Raw genomic sequence first — 21,940 nt, 5'->3', positions numbered from 1 at the left:
ATTACATTCTCTCTCCCTCACATTATCTCTCTCTATTACATTCTCTCTCTCACATTCTCTCTCTCTATTACATTCTCTCTCTCATAGATTCTCTCTCTCTATTACATTCTCTCTCTATTACATTCTCTCTCTCTATTACATTCTCTCTCTCATAGATTCTCTCTCTCTATTACATTCTCTCTCTCTCATATTCTCTCTCTATTACATTCTCTCTCTCACATTCTCTCTCTCTATTACATTCTCTCTCTATTACATTCTCTCTCTCACATTCTTGGTATTACATACTCTCTCATTCTCTCTCTCTATTACATTCTCTCTCTCTCACACATTCTCTCTCACACATTCTCTCTCTCTATTACATTCTCTCTCTCTCACATTCTCTCTCTCTGTTACATTCTCTCTCTCTATTACATTCTCTCTCTCTATTACATTCTCTCACTCACACATTCTCTCTCTCTCTTACATTCTCTCTCTCACATTCTCTCTCCCTATTATTCTTTCTCTCTCACATTCTCTCTGTCTATTACATTCTCTCTCACATTATCTCTCTCTATTACATTCTCTCTCTCTCACATTCTCTCTCTCTATTACATTCTCTCTCTTTCTCACATTCTCTCTCTCACATTCTCTATTACATTCTCTCGATTACATTATCTCTCTCTCACACACATTCTCTCTCTCTATTACATTCTCTCTCTCACACATTCTCTCTCTTTATTACATTCTCTGTCTCACACCTTCTCTCTCTATTACATTCTCTCTATCACATTCTCTCTCTCATAGATTCTCTCTCTCTATTACATTCGCTCTCTCTATTACATTCTCTCTCACACATTCTCTCTATTATTCTTTCTCTCTCACATTCTCTCTTCTATTACATTCTCTCTATTACATTCTCTCTCTCACATTCTCTATCTCTCACATTCTCTCTATTACATTCTCTCTCTCTCACATTCTCTCTCCCTCTCTATTACATTCTCTCTCACATTCTCTCTTACATTCTCTCTCTCTCACATTCTCTCTCAATTACATTCTCTCTCTCACTCACACACATTCTCTTTCTCTCTCTCTCTATTACATTCTCTCTCTCTCGCATTCTCTCTCTCTATTAAATTCTCTCTCTCTCACATTCTATCTCAGTATTACATTCTCTCTATCTCACATTCTCTATTACATTCTCTCTCTCTCACATTCTCTCTCTATTACATTCTCTCTCTCTCTCACATACACATTCTCTTTCTCTCTCTCTCACATTCTCTCTCTCTCTCTCTCACATTCTCTCTCTCCCTCACATTGTCTCTCTCTATTATATTCTCTCTCTCTATTACATTCTCTCTCCCTCTCACATTCTCTCTCTCTCATACACACATTCTCTTTCTCTCTCTCTCACATTCTCTCTCTCTCACACATTCTCTCTCTCTAATTCTCTCTCTCTATTACATTCTCTCTCTCACACACACATTCTCTTTCTCTCTCACATTCTCTCTCTCTCACTCATTCTCTCTCTCTCTCACATTCTCTCTCTCACATTCTCTCTCTCTATTACATTTTCTCGCTCTCACACACACATTCTCTTTCTCTCTCTCTCTCACATTCTCTCTCTCTCACACACACATTCTCTTTCTCTCTCTCTCACACATTCTCTCTCTCACACACATTCTCTCTCTCACATTCTCTCTCTCTATTACATTCTCTCTCTCTATTACATTGTCTCTCTCACACACACATTCGCTCTCTCTACTACATTCTCTCTCTATTATTCTTTCTCTCTCACATTCTCTCTCTCTCTTATTCTCTCTCTCTCACATTCTCTCTATTACATTCTCTCTCTGACTCACACACATTCTCTTTCTCTCTCTCTCACATTCTCTCTCTCTCTATTACATTCTCTCTCTCTCACACATTCTCTCTCTCACACATTCTCTCTCTCTATTACATTCTCTCACTCTCACAGTCTCTTTCTCTGTTACATTCTCTCTCACATTATCTCTCTCTATTACATTCTCTCTCACATTCTCTCTATTACATTCTCTCTCTCACACATTTTCTCTCTCTCTCTCACATTCTCTCTCTCTATTACATTCTCTCTCTCACACATTCTCTCTCTCTATTACATTCTCTCTCCCTCACATTCTCTCTCTCACACATTCTCCCTCTCACACATTCTCTCTCTCACACATTTTCTCTCTCTTTCTCACATTCTCTCTCTATTACATTCTCTCTCACGATTACATTCTCTCTATCTCACATTCTCTATTACATTCTTTCTCTCTCACATTCTCTCTCTATTACATTCTCCCTCTCTCTCACACACACATTCTCTTTCTCTCTCTCTCACATTCTCTCTCTCTATTACATTCTCTCACTCTCACATTCTCTCTCTCTATTACATTCTCTCTCCCTCTCACATTCTCTCTCTCCATTACATTCTCTCACTCTCACAGTCTCTTTCTCTGTTACATTCTCCCTCACATTATCTCTCTCTATTACATTCTCTCTCTCACATTCTCTCTCTCTATTACATTCTCTCTCTCATAGATTCTCTCTCTCTATTACATTCTCTCTCTATTACATTCTCTCTCTCTATTACATTCTCTCTCTCATAGATTCTCTCTCTCTATTACATTCTCTCTCTCTCATATTCTCTCTCTATTACATTCTCTCTCTCACATTCTCTCTCTCTATTACATTCTCTCTCTCACATTCTCTCTCTCTATTACATTCTCTCTCTCATAGATTCTCTCTCTCTATTACATTCTCTCTCTATTACATTCTCTCTCTCACATTCTTGGTATTACATACTCTCTCATTCTCTCTCTCTATTACATTCTCTCTCTCTCACACATTCTCTCTCACACATTCTCTCTCTCTATTACATTCTCTCTCTCTCACATTCTCTCTCTCTGTTACATTCTCTCTCTCTATTACATTCTCTCTCTCTATTACATTCTCTCACTCACACATTCTCTCTCTCTCTTACATTCTCTCTCTCACATTCTCTCTCCCTATTATTCTTTCTCTCTCACATTCTCTCTGTCTATTACATTCTCTCTCACATTATCTCTCTCTATTACATTCTCTCTCTCTCACATTCTCTCTCTCTATTACATTCTCTCTCTTTCTCACATTCTCTCTCTCACATTCTCTATTACATTCTCTCTATTACATTATCTCTCTCACACACACATTCTCTCTCTCTATTACATTCTCTCTCTCACACATTCTCTCTCTTTATTACATTCTCTGTCTCACACCTTCTCTCTCTATTACATTCTCTCTATCACATTCTCTCTCTCATAGATTCTCTCTCTCTATTACATTCGCTCTCTCTATTACATTCTCTCTCTCACATTCTCTCTATTATTCTTTCTCTCTCACATTCTCTCTCTCTATTACATTCTCTCTATTACATTCTCTCTCTCACATTCTCTATCTCTCACATTCTCTCTATTACATTCTCTCTCTCTCACATTCTCTCTCCCTCTCTATTACATTCTCTCTCACATTCTCTCTTACATTCTCTCTCTCTCACATTCTCTCTCAATTACATTCTCTCTCTCACTCACACACATTCTCTTTCTCTCTCTCTCTATTACATTCTCTCTCTCTCGCATTCTCTCTCTCTATTAAATTCTCTCTCTCTCACATTCTATCTCAGTATTACATTCTCTCTATCTCACATTCTCTATTACATTCTCTCTCTCTCACATTCTCTCTCTATTACATTCTCTCTCTCTCTCACATACACATTCTCTTTCTCTCTCTCTCACATTCTCTCTCTCTCTCTCTCACATTCTCTCTCTCCCTCACATTGTCTCTCTCTATTATATTCTCTCTCTCTATTACATTCTCTCTCCCTCTCACATTCTCTCTCTCTCATACACACATTCTCTTTCTCTCTCTCTCACATTCTCTCTCTCTCACACATTCTCTCTCTCTAATTCTCTCTCTCTATTACATTCTCTCTCTCACACACACATTCTCTTTCTCTCTCACATTCTCTCTCTCTCACTCATTCTCTCTCTCTCTCACATTCTCTCTCTCACATTCTCTCTCTCTATTACATTTTCTCGCTCTCACACACACATTCTCTTTCTCTCTCTCTCTCACATTCTCTCTCTCTCACACACACATTCTCTTTCTCTCTCTCTCACACATTCTCTCTCTCTCACACATTCTCTCTCTCACATTCTCTCTCTCTATTACATTCTCTCTCTCTATTACATTGTCTCTCTCACACACACATTCGCTCTCTCTACTACATTCTCTCTCTATTATTCTTTCTCTCTCACATTCTCTCTCTCTCTTATTCTCTCTCTCTCACATTCTCTCTATTACATTCTCTCTCTGACTCACACACATTCTCTTTCTCTCTCTCTCACATTCTCTCTCTCTCTATTACATTCTCTCTCTCTCACACATTCTCTCTCTCACACATTCTCTCTCTCTATTACATTCTCTCACTCTCACAGTCTCTTTCTCTGTTACATTCTCTCTCACATTATCTCTCTCTATTACATTCTCTCTCACATTCTCTCTATTACATTCTCTCTCTCACACATTTTCTCTCTCTCTCTCACATTCTCTCTCTCTATTACATTCTCTCTCTCACACATTCTCTCTCTCTATTACATTCTCTCTCTCACACATTCTCTCTCTCTATTACATTCTCTCTCCCTCACATTCTCTCTCTCACACATTCTCCCTCTCACACATTCTCTCTCTCACACATTTTCTCTCTCTTTCTCACATTCTCTCTCTATTACATTCTCTCTCACGATTACATTCTCTCTATCTCACATTCTCTATTACATTCTTTCTCTCTCACATTCTCTCTCTATTACATTCTCCCTCTCTCTCACACACACATTCTCTTTCTCTCTCTCTCACATTCTCTCTCTCTATTACATTCTCTCACTCTCACATTCTCTCTCTCTATTACATTCTCTCTCCCTCTCACATTCTCTCTCTCCATTACATTCTCTCACTCTCACAGTCTCTTTCTCTGTTACATTCTCTCTCACATTATCTCTCTCTATTACATTCTCTCTCACATTCTCTCTATTACATTCTCTCTCTCACACATTTTCTCTCTCTTTCTCACATTCTCTCTCTATTACATTCTCTCTCACGATTACATTCTCTCTATCTCACATTGTCTATTACATTCTTTCTCTCTCACATTCTCTCTCTATTACATTCTCCCTCTCTCTCACACACACATTCTCTTTCTCTCTCTCTCACATTCTCTCTCTCTATTACATTCTCTCTCTCACACATTCTCTCTCTCTATTACATTCTCTCTCCCTCACATTCTCTCTCTCACACATTCTCCCTCTCACACATTCTCTCTCTCTCTCACATTCTCTCTCTCACACATTCTCTCTCTCTCACACACATTCTCTCTCTCTCACACACATTCTCTCTCTCTCACACATTCTCGCTCTCTCACACATTCTCTCTCTCTCTCTCATTCTCTCTCTCTCACATTCTTTCTCTCTATTACATTCTCTCTCTCACACACACACATTCTCTTTCTCTCTCTCACACATTCTCTCTCTCTATTACATTCTCTCTCTCACACACATTCTCTCTCTCTCTCATTCTCTCTCTCTCACATTCTATCTCTCTATTACATTCTCTCTCTCACACACACACATTCTCTTTCTCTCTCTATTACATTCTCTCTCTCTCACATTCTCTCTCTCTCACACACACATTCTCTTTCTCTCTCTCTCACATTCTCTCTCTCTCTCTCACATTCTCTCTCTCTCACACATTCTCTCTCTCGATTACATTCTCTCTCTCTATTACATTCTCTCTCTCTCTCACATTCTCTCTCTCACACATTCTCTCTCTCTCTCACTCTCTCTCTCACATTCTCTCTCTCACACATTCTCTCTCTCTCTCACATTCTCTCTCTCACACATTCTCTCTCTCTCTCACATTCTCTCTCTCTATTACATTCTCTCTCTCACACACACACATTCTCTTTCTCTCTCACATTCTCTCTCTCTCACACACACATTCTATTTCTCTCTCTCTCTCACATTCTCTCTCTCACACATTCTCTCTCTCTCTCACTCTCTCTCTCACATTCTCTCTCTCACACATTCTCTTTCTCTCTCACATTCTCTCTCTCACACATTCTCTCTCTCTCTCACATTCTCTCTCTCTATTACATTCTCTCTCTCACACACACACATTCTCTTTCTCTCACACATTCTCTCTCTCTCACACATTCTCTCTCTCTAACACATTCTCTCTCTCTCTCACATTCTCACTCTCTCACATTCTCTCTCTCTATTACATTCTCTCTCTCACATTCTCTCTCTCGATTACATTCTCCCTCTCATAGATTCTCTCTCTCTATTACATTCGCTCTCTCTATTACATTCTCTCTATTACATTCTCTCTCTCACATTCTCGGTATTACATACTCTCTCATTCTCTCTCTCTATTACATTCTCTCTCTCTCTCACATTCTCTCTCTCACATTCTCTCTCTCTGTTACATTCTCTCTCTCTATTACATTCTCTCTCTCACATTCTCTCTCTCTATTACATTCTCTCACTCACACATTCTCTCTCTCTCTTACATTCTCTCTCTGACATTCTCTCTCTCTATTATTCTTTCTCTCTCACATTCTCTCTCTCTATTACATTCTCTTTCTCTATTACATTCTCTCTCTTTCTCACATTCTCTCTCTCACATTCTCTATTACATTCTCTCTATTACATTATCTCTCTCACACACACATTCTCTCTCTCTATTACATTCTCTCTCTCACACATTCTCTCTCTTTATTACATTCTCTCTCTCACACCTTCTCTCTCTATTACATTCTCTCTATCACATTCTCTCTCTCATAGATTCTCTCTCTCTATTACATTCTCTCTCTCACATTCTCTCTCTCTCTTATTCTTTCTCTCTCACATTCTCTCTCTCTATTACATTCTCTCTCTCACATTCTCTATCTCTCACATTCTCTCTCACTCACATTCTCTCTCCCTCTCTATTACATTCTCTCTCTCTCACATTCTCTCTATTACATTCTCTCTCTCTCACATTCTCTCTCTATCACATTCTCTCTCTCTCTCTCTCACATACACATTCTCTTTCTCACTCTCTCACATTCTCTCTCTCTCTCACATTCTCTCTCTCTCACACATTCTCTCTCTCCCTCACATTCTCTCTCTCTATTACATTCTCTCTCTCACGCATTCTCTCTCCATCTCACATTCTCCCTCTCTCACTCTCACATTCTCTCTCTCACACATTCTCTCTCTCTCTCACATTCTCTCTCTCACACATTCTCTCTCTCTCACATTCTCTCTCTCACACACATTCTCTCTGTCTCACATTCTCTCTCTCTCTCTCATTCTCTCTCTCTATTACATTCTCTCTCTCTCACACACACATTCACTTTCTCTCTCTCTCACATTCTCTCTCTCTCATACACACATTCTCTTTCTCTCTCTCTCTCACATTCTCTCTCTCTCACACATTCTCTCTCTCTCACACATTCTCTCTCTCTCTCTCATTCTCTCTCTCTGACATTCTCTCTCTCTATTACATTCTCTCTCTCTCACACACATTCTCTTTCTCTCTCACACATTCTCTCTCTCTCACACATTCTCACTCTCTCACATTCTCTCTCTCTATTACATTCTCTCGCTCTCACACACACATTCTCTCTCTCTCTCTCTCACACATTCTCTCTCTCTCACACACACATTCTCTTTCTCTCTCTCTCTCACATTCTCTCTCTGTCACACATTCTCTCTCTCTCACATTCTCTCTCTCTATTACATTCTCTCTCTCTATTACATTGTCTCTCTCACACACACATTCTCTCTCTCTATTACATTCTCTCTCTCTATTACATTCTCTCCCTCTCACATTCTCTCTCTCTCTCACACTCACATTCTCTCTCTCACACATTCTCACTCTCACACATTCTCTCTCTCACACATTCTCTCTCTCTCACATTCTCTCTCTCCAACATTCTCTCTCTCTCTCTCATTCTCTCTCTCTGACATTCTCTCTCTCTATTACATTCTCTCTCTCACACACACACATTCTCTTTCTCTCTCTCTCACATTCTCTCTCTCTCATACGCACATTCTCTTTCTCTCTCTCTCTCACATTCTCTCTCTCTCACATTCTCTCTCTCTATTACATTGTCTCTCTCACACACACATTCTCTCTCTCTCTATTACATTCTCTCTCTCTCACATTCTCTCTCTCTCACACATTCTCTCTCCCTCTCACATTCTCTCTCTCACACATTCTCTCTCTCTCACATTCTCTCTCTCTCACACATTCTCTCTCTCTCTCTCTCATTCTCTCTCTCTCACATTCTCTCTCTCTCACACATTCTCTCTGTCTATTACATTCTCTCGCTCTCACACACATTCTCTTTCTCTCTCTCTCACACACACATTCTCTTTCTCTCTCTCTCTCACATTCTCTCTCTCTCACACATTCTCTCTCTCTCTCACATTCTCTCTCTCTATTACATTGTCTCTCTCACACACACATTCTCTCTCTCTATTACATTCTCTCTCTCTATTGTATTCTCGCTCTCACAGATTCTCTCTCTCTATTACATTCGCTCTCTCTATTACATTCTCTCTCTCTCACATTCTCTCTCTATTATTCTTTCTCTCTCACATTCTCTCTCTCTATTACATTCTCTCTCTCACATTTTCTATCTCTCAAATTCTCTCGATTACATTCTCACTCTCTCTCTCACATTCTCTCTCTATAACATTCTCTCTCTCCCTCACATTCTCTCTTACATTCTCTCTCTCTCACATTCTCTCTCTCTCACATTCTCTCTCTCTCACACATTCTCTCTCTCTCACATTCTCTCTTACATTCTCTCTCTCTCACATTCTCTCTCTACTACATTGTCTCTCTCACTCACACACATTCTCTTTCTCTCTCTCTCTCATTCTCTCTCTCTCACACATTCTCTCTCTCTGACATTCTCTCTCTCTATTACATTCTCTCTCTCACACACATTCTCTTTCTCTCTCACATTCTCTCTCTCTCACACATTCTCTCTCTCTCTCACATTCTCTCTCTCTATTACATTCTCTCGCTCTCACACACACATTCTCTCTCTCTCTCTCTCACACATTCTCTCTCTCTCACACACACATTCTCTTTCTCTCTCTCTCACACATTCTCTCTCTGTCACACATTCTCTCTCTCTCACATTCTCTCTCTCTATTACATTCTCTCTCTCTATTACATTGTCTCTCTCTATTACATTCTCTCTCTCTATTACATTCTCTCCCTCTCACATTCTCTCTCTCTCTCACTCTCACATTCTCTCTCACACATTCTCTCTCTCACACATTCTCTCTCTCTCTCACATTCTCTCTCTCACACACATTCTCTCTCTCACACACATTCTCTCTCTCTCTCTCATTCTCTCTCTCACACATTCTCTCTCTCTATTACATTCTCTCTCTCACACACACACATTCTCTTTCTCTCTCTCTCACATTCTCTCTCTCTCATACGCACATTCTCTTTCTCTCTGTCTCTCACATTCTCTCTCTCTCACACATTCTCTCTCTCTCTCTCTCAGTCTCTCTCTCTCACATTCTCTCTCTCTCACACATTCTCTCTCTCACATTCTCTCTGTCTATTACATTCTCTCGCTCTCACACACACATTCTCTTTCTCTCTCTCTCACACATTCTCTCTCTCTCACACACACATTCTCTTTCTCTCTCTCTCTCACATTCTCTCTCTCTCACACATTCTCTCTCTCTCACATTCTCTCTCTCTATTACATTCTCTCTCTCTTTTACATTGTCTCTCTCACACACACATTCTCTCTCTCTATTGTATTCTCGCTCTCACAGATTCTCTCTCTCTATTACATTCGCTCTCTCTATTACATTCTCTCTCTCTCACATTCTCTCTCTATTATTCTTTCTCTCTCACATTCTCTCTCTCTATTACATTCTCTCTCTCACATTTTCTATCTCTCAAATTCTCTCGATTACATTCTCTCTCTCTCACATTCTCTCTCTATAACATTCTCTCTCTCACTATTACATTCTCTCTCCCTCACATTCTCTCTTACATTCTCTCTCTCTCACATTCTCTCTCTCTCACATTCTCTCTCTCTCACACATTCTCTCTCTCTCACATTCTCTCTTACATTCTCTCTCTCTCACATTCTCTCTCTATTACATTGTCTCTCTCACTCACACACATTCTCTTTCTCTCTCTCACATTCTCTCTCTCTCACACATTCTCTCTCTCTCATATTCTCTCTCTCTCACATTCTCTCTCTCTCTCACTCTCACATTCTCTCTCTCACACATTCTCTTTCTCACACATTCTCTCTCTCTCTCTCACATTCTCTCTCTCACACATTCTCTCTCTCTCTCACATTCTCTCTCTCTCACATTCTCTCTCTCTCACATTCTCTCTCTCTATTACATTCTCTCTCTCTCACACACACATTCTCTTTCTCTCTCTCTCACATTCTCTGTCTCTCATACACACATTCTCTTTCTCTCTCTCTCTCTCACATTCTCTCTCTCTCACACATTCTCTCTCTCTCTCTCTCATTCTCTCTCTCTCACATTCTCTCTCTCTCTCACATTCTCTCTCTCTCACACATTCTCTCTCACATTCTCTCTCTCTCACACATTCTCTCTCTCTCTCTCTCATTCTCTCTCTCTCACATTCTCTCTCTCTATTACATTCTCTGTCACACACATTCTCTTTCTCTCTCACATTCTCTCTCTCTCACACATTCTCACTCTCTATTACATTCTCTCTCTCACACACACAATCTCTCTCTCTATTACATTGTCTCTCTCACAGATTCTCTCTCTCTGTTACATTCTCTCTCTCTCACATTCTCTCTCTCTATTATTCTTTCTCTCTCACATTCCCTCTCTCTATTACATTCTCTCTCTCACATTTTCTATCTCTCACATTCTGTCGATTACATTCTCTCTCTCTCTCTCACATTCTCTCTCTATAACATTCTCTCTCTCTCTGTTACATTCTCTCTCCCTCACATTCTCTCTTACATTCTCTCTCCCTCACATTCTCTCGCTCTCACATTCTCTCTCTCACATTCTCTCTCTCTCTCTTTCTCACATTCTCTTTCTCACACATTCTCTCTCTTTCTCACATTCTCTCTCTCTCTATTACATTCTCTCTCTCACACACATTCTCTCTCTCACACATTCTCTCTCTCTATTACATTCTCTCACTCACAGTCTCTTTCTCTGTTACATTCTCTATCACATTATCTCTCTCTATTACATTCTCTCTCACATTCTCTCTCACATTCTCTCTCTCACACATTTTCTCTCTCTTTCTCACATTCTCTCTCTATTACATTCTCTCTCTATCACACATTCTCTCTCTCTATTACATTCTCTCACTCTCACGGTCTCTTTCTCTATTACATTCTCTCTCACATTATCTCTCTCTATTACCTTCTCTCTCTCACACACACATTCTCTCTCTCTATTACATTCTCTCTCACACACATTCTCTCTCTCTATTACATTCTCTCTCTCACATTCTCTCTCTCTATTACATTCTCCCTCTCATAGATTCTCTCTCAATTACATTCGCTCTCTCTATTACATTCTCTCTCTATTACATTCTCTCTCTCACATTCTCGGTATTACATACTCTCTCATTCTCTCTCTCTATTACATTCTCTCTCTCTCTCACATTCTCTCTCACACATTCTCTCTCTCTATTACATTCTCTCTCTCTGTTACATTCTCTCTCTCTATCACATTCTCTCTCTCACATTCTCTCTCTCTATTACATTCTCTCACTCACACATTCTCTCTCTCTATTACACTCTCTCTCTCTCACATTCTCTCTCTCTATTATTCTTTCTCTCTCACATTCTCTATGTCTATTACATTCTCTCTCACATTATCTCTCTCTATTACATTCTCTCTCTCTCTCACATTCTCTCTCTCTATTACATTCTCTCTCTCTATTACATTCTCTCTCTTTCTCACATTCTCTCTCTCACATTCTCTATTACATTCTCTCTATTACATTATCTCTCTCACACACACATTCTCTCTCTCTATTACATTCTCTCTCTCACACATTCTCTCTCTTTATTACATTCTCTCTCTCACACCTTCTCTCTCTATTACATTCTCTCTATCACATTCTCTCTCTCATAGATTCTCTCTCTCTATTACATTCGCTCTCTCTATTACATTCTCTCTCTCACATTCACTCTCTATTATTATTTCTCTCTCACATTCTCTCTCTCTATTACATTCTCTATCTCTCACATTCTCTCTATTACATTCTCTCTCTCTCACATTCTCTCTATTACATTCTCTCTCTCTCACATTCTCTCTCCCGCTCTATTACATTCTCTCGCTCTCACATTCTCTCTTACATTCTCTCTCTCTCACATTCTCTCTCTATTACATTCTCTCTCTCTCTCACATACACATTCTCTTTCTCACTCTCTCACAATCTCTCTCTCTCTCACATTCTCTCTCTCTCACACATTCTCTCTCTCCCTCACATTCTCTCTCTCTATTACATTCTCTCTCTCACACATTCTGTCTCCCTCTCACATTCTCTCTCTCTCACTCTCACATTCTCTCTCTCACACATTCTCTCTCTCACACATTCTCTCTCTCTCTCACATTCTCTCTCTCACACATTCTCTCTCTCACACACATTCTCTCTGTCTCACATTCTCTCTCTCTCTCTCTATTACATTCTCTCTCTCACACACACACATTCTCTTTCTCTCTCTCTCACATTCTCTCTCTCTCATACACACATTCTCTTTCTCTCTCTCTCTCACATTCTCTCTCTCTCACACATTCTCTCTCTCTCACATTCTCTCTCTCTGTTACATTCTCTCTCTCACACACACATTCTCTTTTTCTCTCACATTCTCTCTCTCTCACACATTCTCTCTCTCTCTCACATTCTCTCTCTCTCACATTCTCTCTCTCTCATACACACATTCTCTTTCTCTCTCTCTCTCACATTCTCTCTCTCTCGCATTCTCTCTCTCTATTACATTCTCTCTCTCTATTACATTGTCTCTCTCACACACACATTCTCTCTCTCTATTACATTCTCTCTCTCTATTGTATTCTCTCTCTCACAGATTCTCTCTCTCTATTACATTCGCTCTCTCTATTACATTCTCTCTCTCTCACATTCTCTCTCTATTATTCTTTCTCTCTCACATTCTCTCTCTCTATTACATTCTCTCTCTCACATTTTCTATCTCTCACATTCTCTCGATTACATTCTCTCTCTCTCTCTCACATTCTCTCTCTATAACATTCTCTCTCTCACTATTACATTCTCTCTCCCTCACATTCTCTCTTACATTCTCTCTCTCTCACATTCTCTCTCTCTCACATTCTCTCTCTCTCACACATTCTCTCTCTCTCACATTCTCTCTTACATTCTCTCTCTCTCACATTCTCTCTCTATTACATTGTCTCTCTCACTCACACACATTCTCTTTCTCTCTCTCTCACATTCGCTCTCTCTCACACATTCTCTCTCTCTCATATTCTCTCTCTCTCACATTCTCTCTCTCTATTACATTCTCTCCCTCTCACATTCTCTCTCTCTCTCACTCTCACATTCTCTCTCACACACCTTCTCTCTCTCACACATTCTCTCTCTCTCACTCTCACATTCTCTCTCTCACACATTCTCTCTCTCACACACATTCTCTCTCTCTCACATTCTCTCTCTCTCTCTCATTCTCTCTCTCTCACATTCTCACTCTCTATTACATTCTCTCTCTCTCACACACACATTCTCTTTCTCTCTCTCTCACATTCTCTCTCTCTCATACACATTCTCTTTCTCTCTGTCTCTCACATTCTCTCTCTCTCACACACACATTCTCTTTCTCTCTGTCTCTCACATTCTCTCTCTCTCACACATTCTCTCTCTCTCTCTCATTCTCTCTCTCTCACATTCTCTCTCTCTCACACATTCTCTCTCTCACATTCTCTCTGTCTATTACATTCTCTCGCTCTCACACACACATTCTCTTTCTCTCTCTCACACACATTCTCTCTCTCTCACACACACATTCTCTTTCTCTCTCTCTCTCACATTCTCTCTCTCTCACACATTCTCTCTCTCTATTACATTGTCTCTCTCTCACACACATTCTCTCTCTCACACATTCTCTCTCTCTCACTTCTCACATTCTCTCTCTCACACATTCTCTCTCTCTCTCACACATTCTCTCTCTCACACACATTCTCTCTCTCACATTCTCTCTCTCTCTCTCATTCTCTCTCTCTCACATTCTCACTCTCTATTACATTCTCTCTCTCTCACACACACATTCTCTTTCTCTCTCTCTCACATTCTCTCTCTCTCATACACACATTCTCTTTCTCTCTGTCTCTCACATTCTCTCTCTCTCACACACACATTCTCTTTCTCTCTGTCTCTCACATTCTCTCTCTCTCTCACATTCTCTCTCTCTCTCTCTCATTCTCTCTCTCTCACATTCTCTCTCTCTCACACATTCTCTCTCTCACATTCTCTCTGTCTATTACATTCTCTCGCTCTCACACACACATTCTCTTTCTCTCTCTCTCACACATTCTCTCTCTCTCACACACACATTCTCTTTCTCTCTCTCTCTCACATTCTCTCTCTCTCACACATTCTCTATCTCTATTACATGCTCTCTCTCTATTACATTGTCTCTCTCACACACACATTCTCTCTCTCTATTACATTCTCTCTCTCTATTGTATTCTCTCACAGATTCTCTCTCTCTATTACATTCGCTCTCTCTATTACATTCTCTCTCTCTCACATTCTCTGCCTATTATTCTTTCTCTCTCACATTCTCTCTCTCTATTACATTCTCTCTCTCACATTTTCTATCTCTCACATTCTCTCGATTACATTTTCTCTCTCTCTCTCACATTCTCTCTCTATAACATTCTCTCTCTCCCTCACATTCTCTCTTACATTCTCTCTCTCTCACATTCTCTCTCTCTCACACATTCTCTCTCTCTCACATTCTCTCTAACATTCTCTCTCTCTCACATTCTCTCTCTATTACATTGTCTCTCTCACTCACACACATTCTCTTTCTCTCTCTCTCACATTCTCTCTCTCTCACACATTCTCTCTCTCTCATATTCTCTCTCTCTCACATTCTCTCTCTCTATTACATTCTCTCCCTCTCACAATCTCTCTCTCTCTCACTCTCACATTCTCTCTCTCACACATTCTCTCTCTCACACATTCTCTCTCTCTCTCACTCTCACATTCTCTCTCTCACACATTCTCTCTCTCACACACATTCTCGCTCTCTCACATTCTCTCTCTCTCACATTCTCTCTCTCTCACATTATCTCTATTACATTCTCTCTCTCACACATTCTCTCTCTCTATTACATTCTCTCTCTCTCACAAACACATTCTCTTTCTCTCTCTCTCTCACATTCTCTCTCTCTCACACACACATTCTCTTTCTCTCTCTCTCACATTCTCTCTCTCTCACACATTCTCTCTCTCTATTACATTCTCTCTCTCTATTGTATTCTCTCTCTCACAGATTCTCTCTCTCTATTACATTCGCTCTCTCTATTACATTCTCTCTCTCTCACATTCTCTCTCTATTATTCTTTCTCTCTCACATTCTCTCTCTCTATTACATTCTCTCTCTCACATTTTCTATCTCTCACATTCTCTCGATTACATTCTCTCTCTCTCTCTCACATTCTCTCTCTATAACATTCTCTCTCTCACTATTACATTCTCTCTCTCACACATTCTCTCTCTCTATTACATTCTCTCTCCCTCACATTCTCTCTTACATTCTCTCTCTCTCACATTCTCTCTTACATTCTCTCTCTCTCTCACATTCTCTCTCTATTACATTGTCTCTCTCACTCACACACATTCTCTTTCTCTCTCTCTCACATTCTCTCTCTCTCACACATTCTCTCTCTCTCATATTCTCTCTCTCTCACATTCTCTCTCTCTATTACATTCTCTCCCTCTCACATTCTCTCTCTCTCTCACTCTCACATTCTCTCTCTCTCACATTCTCTCTCTCTATTACATTCTCTCGCTCTCACACACATTCTCTTTCTCTCTCTCTCACACATTCTCTCTCTCACACACACAAATTCTCTTTCTCTCTCTCACATTCTCTCTGTCTCACACATTCTCTCTCTCTCACTCTCACATTCTCTCTCTCACACATTCTCTCTCTCTCTCACATTCTCTCTCTCACACACATTCTCTCTCTCTCACATTCTCTCTCTCTCTCTCATTCTCTCTCTCTCACATTCTCTCTCTCTCACACACACATTGTCTTTCTCTCTCTCTCACATTCTCTCTCTCTCATACACACATTCTCTTTCTCTCTCTCTCTCACATTCTCTCTCTCTCACACATTCTCTCTCTCTCTCTCTCTCATTCTCTCTCTCTCACATTCTCTCTCTCTCACACATTCTCTCTCTCTCTCACACATTCTCTCTCTCTCACATTCTCTCTGTCTATTACATTCTCTCGCTCTCACACACACATTCTCTTTCTCTCTCTCTCACATTCTCTCTCTCTCATACACACATTCTCTTTCTCTCTCTCTCTCACATTCTCTCTCTCTCACACATTCTCTCTCTATAACATTCTCTCTCTCACTATTACATTCTCTCTCTCACACATTCTCTCTCTCTATTACATTCTCTCTCCCTCACATTCTCTCTTACATTCTCTCTCTCTCACATTCTCTCTCACATTCTCTCTCTCTATTACATTCTCTCTCACACACATTCTCTTTCTCTCTCACATTCTCTCTCTCTCACACATTCTCTCTCTCTATTACATTCTCTCTCACACACACACAATCTCTCTCTCTATTACATTGTCTCTCTCACAGATTCTCTCTCTCTGTTACATTCTCTCTCTCTCACATTCTCTCTCTCTATTATTCTTTCTCTCTCACATTCTCTCTCTCTATTACATTCTCTCTCTCACATTTTCTATCTCTCACATTCTCTCGATTACATTCTCTCTCTCTCTATAACATTCTCTCTCTCTATTACATTCTCTCTCCCTCACATTCTCTCTTACATTCTCTCTCTCTCACATTCTCTCTTACATTCTCTCTCTCTCACATTCTCTCTCTATTACATTCTCTCTCTCACACACACATTCTCTTTCTCTCTCTCTCACATTCTCTCTCTCTCTATTACATTCTCTGTCTCTCACACATTCTCTCTCTCACACATTCTCTCTCTTTATTAAATTCTCTCTCTCTCTATTACATTCTCTCTCACTATTACATTCTCTCTATCTCACATTCTCTATTACATTCTCTCTTTCTCACATTCTCTCTCTATTACATTCTCTCTCTCTCACACACACATTCTCTTTCTCTCTCTCTCACATTCTCTCTCTCTATTACATTCTCTCTCCCGCACATTCTCTCTCTCACACATTCTCTCTCTCTCTCACACATTCTCTCTCTCTCTCACACATTCTCTCTCTCTCATACATTCTTTCTCTCTCTCTCACATTCTCTCTCTCTATTACATTCTCTCTCTCTCACACACACACATTCTCTTTCTCTCTCTCACACAATCTCTCACTCTATTACAATCTCTCTCTCTCACAAATTCTCTCTCTCTCTCATTCTCTCTCTCTATTACATTCTCTCTCTCTCACACACACATTCTCTTTCTCTCTCTCTCTCATTCTCTCTCTCTCACATTCTCTCTCTCTCTATTACATTCTCTCTCTCTCAATTACATTCTCTCTCTCACACATTCTCTCTCTCTCACATTCTCTCTCTCTATTAAATTCTCTCTCTCTCACATTCTCTCTCACTATTACATTCTCTCTATCTCACATTCTCTATTACATTCTATCTCTCTCACATTCTCTCTCAATTACATTCTCTCTCTCTCACACATACACATTCTCTTTCTCTCTCTCTCACATTCTCTCTCTCTCTCACATTCTCTCTCTCTCACACATTCTCTCTCTCTCTATTACATTCTCTCTCTCTCACATTCTCTCTCTCTCACACATTCTCTCTCCCTCTCACATTCTCTCTCTCTCTCTCTTTCTCACATTCTCTCTCTCACACATTCTCTCTCTCTCTCACAGTCTCTCTCTCTCTCACACATTCTCTCTCTCTATTACATTCTCTGTCTCTCACACACACATTCTCTTTCTCTCTCACATTCTCTCTCTCTCACACACACATTCTCTTTCTCTCTCTCTCTCACATTCTCTCTCTATCTCACACACATTCTCTCTCTCTCACATTCTCTCTCTCTCACATTCTCTCTCTCTATTAAATTCTCTCTCTCTCACATTCTCTCTCTATTACATTCTGTCTCTCTATTACATTCTCTCTCTCTCACATTCTCTATTACATTTTCTCTCTCTCACATTCTCTCTCTATTACATTCTCTCTCTCTCTCTCACACACACATTCTCTTTCTCTCTCTCTCACATTCTCTCTCTCTCTATTACATTCTCTCTCTCTCACACATTCTCTCTCTCTCTCACATTCTCTCTCTCTATTAAATTCTCTCTCTCTCACATTCTCTCTCTGTTAAATTCTCTCTCTCTCACATTCTCTCTTCCTCTCTATTACATTCTCTCGCTCTCACTTTCCCTCTTACATTCTCTCTCTCTCACATTCTCCCTCTATTACATTCTCTCTCTCACTCACACACATTCTCTTTCTCTCTCTCTCACATTCTCTCTTCCTCTCTATTACATTCTCTCTCTCTCACATTCCCTCTTACATTCTCTCCCTCTCACATTCTCTCTCTCTCTCTCTTTCTCACATTCTCTCTCTCACACATTCTCTCTCTCTCTCACATTCTCTCTCTCTCTCACACATTCTCTCTCTCTCTCACATTCTCTCGCTCTATTACATTCTCTGTCTCTCACACACACATTCTCTTTCTCTCTCACATTCTCTGTCTCTCACACACACATTCTCTTTCTCTCTGTCTCTCACATTCTCTCTCTCTCACATTCTCTCTCTCTATTAAATTCTCTGTCTCTCACATTCTCTCTCTATTACATTCTGTCTCTCTATTACATTCTCTCTCTCTCACATTCTCTATTACATTTTCTCTCTCTCACATTCTCTCTCTATTACATTCTCTCTCTCTCTCACACACACATTCTCTTTCTCTCTATCTCACATTCTCTCTGTCTCTATTACAATCTCTCTCTCTCACACATTCTCTCTCTCTCTCACATTCTCTCTCTCTATTAAATTCTCTCTCTCTCACATTCTCTCTCTCTATTAAATTCTCTCTCTCTCACATTCTCTCTTCCTCTCTATTACAATCTCTCGCTCTCACATTCCCTCTTACATTCTCTCTCTCTCACATTCTCTCTCTATTACATTCTCTCTCTCACTCACACACATTCTTTCTCTCTCTCTCACATTCTCTCTCTCACACATGCTCTCTCTCTATTAAATTCTCTCTCTCTCACATTCTCTCTCTATTACATTCTCTCTCACTACTACATTCTCTCTATCTCACATTCTCTATTACATTCTCTCTCTCTCACATTCTCTCTCTATTACATTCTCTCCTCTCTCACACCCACATTCTCTTTCTCTCTATCTCACATTCTCTCTCTCTATTACATTCTCTCTCTCTCATATTCTCTCTCTCTCTCACATTCTCTCTCTCTATTACATTCTCTCTCTCACACATTCTCTCTCTCTATTACGTTCTTCTCTCCCTCTCACATTCTCTCTCTCACACATGTCTCTCTCACACATTCTCTTCTCTCTACATTCTCTTCTCTCACACATTCTCTCTCTCTTACATTCTCTCTCTCACACATTCTCTCTCTCTCACATTCTCTCTCTCTCACATTCTCTCTCTCTCACGACATTCTCTCTCTCTCTTTCTCTCTCTCTTACATTCTCTCTCTCACTCACACACATTCTCTTACTCTCTCTCTCACATTCTCTCTCTCTCTATTACATTCTCTCTCTTTCTTAAATTTTCTCTCTCCATTTTCTCTCTCTATTACATTCTCTCTCACTATTACATTCTCTCTATCTCACATTCTCTATTACATCTCTCTCTCTCACATTCTCTCTCTATTACATTCTCTCTCTCTATTAAATTCTCTCCCTCTCACATTCTCTATTACATTCTCGATCTCTCTCACACACACATTCACTTTCTCTCTCTCTCACATTCTCTCTCTCTCACATTCTCTCTCTCTCACACATTCTCTCTCTCTATTACATTCTCTCTCACACTCACACACATTCTCTTTCTCTCTCTCACACATTCTCTCTTCCTCTCTATTACATTCTCCTCTCTCTCACATTCCTCTTACATTCTCTCTCGCTCACATTCTCTCTCTATTACATTCTCTCTCTCTCACACACACATTCTTTCTCTCTCTCTCACATTCTCTCTCTCTTATTACATCACTGTCTCTTCTCACACATTCTCTCTCTATTACATTCTCTCTCACTATTACATTCTCTCTATCTCACATTCTCTATTACATTCTCTCTCTGTTACATTCTCTCTCTCTATTAAATTCTCTCTCTCACATTCTCTCTCTATTACATTCTCGATCTCTCTCACACACACATTCTCTTTCTCTCTCTCTCACATTCTCTCTCTCTAGTACATTCTCTCTCTCACATTCTCTCTCTCTATTACATTCTCTCTCTCACACATTCTCTCTCCCTCTCACATTCTCTCTCTCTCTCACATTCTCTCTCTCACACATTCTCTCTCTCTCTCACACATTCTCTCTCTCTCACATTCTCTCTCTCTCACACATTCTCTCTCTCCATTACATTCTCTCTCTCTCACACACACATTCTCTTTCTCTCTCTCACACATTCTCTCTCTCTCACACATTCTCTCTCTCTCACATTCTCTCTCTCTATTACATTCTCTCTCTCTCTCTCACATTCTCTCTCTCTATTACATTCTCTCTCTCACACACATTCTCTCTCACACATTCTCTCTCTCTATTAAATTCTCTCTCTCTCACATTCTCTCTCTCTATTACATTCTCTCTCTCTCACACACACATTCTCTTTCTCTCTCTCACACGTTCTCTCTCTATTACATTCTCTCTCTCACACACACACATTCTCTTTCTCTCTCTCTCTCACATTCTCTCTCTCTATTACATTCTCTCTCTCTCACACACACATTTTCTTTCTCTCTCTCTCTCATTCTCTCTCTCTCACATTCTCTCTCTCTATTACATTCTCTCTCTCTCTCACACACACATTCTCTTTCTCTCTCTCACACATTCTCTCTCTCTCACATTCTCTCTCTCTCTATTACATTCTCTCTCTCTGAATTACATTCTCTCTCTCTCACACATTCTCTCTCTCTCACATTCTCTCTATTACATTCTCTCTCACACATTCTCTCTCTCTATTACATTGTCTGTCTCACACACACATTCTCTCTCTCTATTACATTCTTACTCTCTATTATATTCTCTCTCTCTCTATTACATTCTCTCTCTCACAGATTCTCTCTCTCTATTACATTCTCTCTCTCTCACATTCTCTCTCTCTATTAAATTCTCTCTCTCCATTAAATTCTCTCTTTCTCACATTCTCTCTCTATTACATTCTCGATCTCTCTCACACACACATTCTCTTTCTCTCTCTCTCACATTCTCTCTCTCTATTACATTCTCTCTCTCACACATTCTCTCTCCCTCTCACATTCTCTCTCTCACACATTCTCTCTCTCTCTCACATTCTCTCTCTCACACATTCTCTCTCTCTCTCACACATTCTCTCTCTCTCTCTCATTCTCTCTCTCTCACATTCTCTCTCTCTATTACATTCTCTCTCTCTCACACACACATTCTCTTTCTCTCTCTCTCTCATTCTCTTTCT

The sequence above is a fragment of the Chiloscyllium punctatum genome, chromosome 4, assembly GCF_047496795.1.
Source record: "Chiloscyllium punctatum isolate Juve2018m chromosome 4, sChiPun1.3, whole genome shotgun sequence".
Lineage (NCBI taxonomy): Eukaryota > Metazoa > Chordata > Chondrichthyes > Orectolobiformes > Hemiscylliidae > Chiloscyllium > Chiloscyllium punctatum.
The sequence above is the reverse complement of the archived record's forward strand: the minus strand, read 5'-3'. Positions refer to the sequence as shown.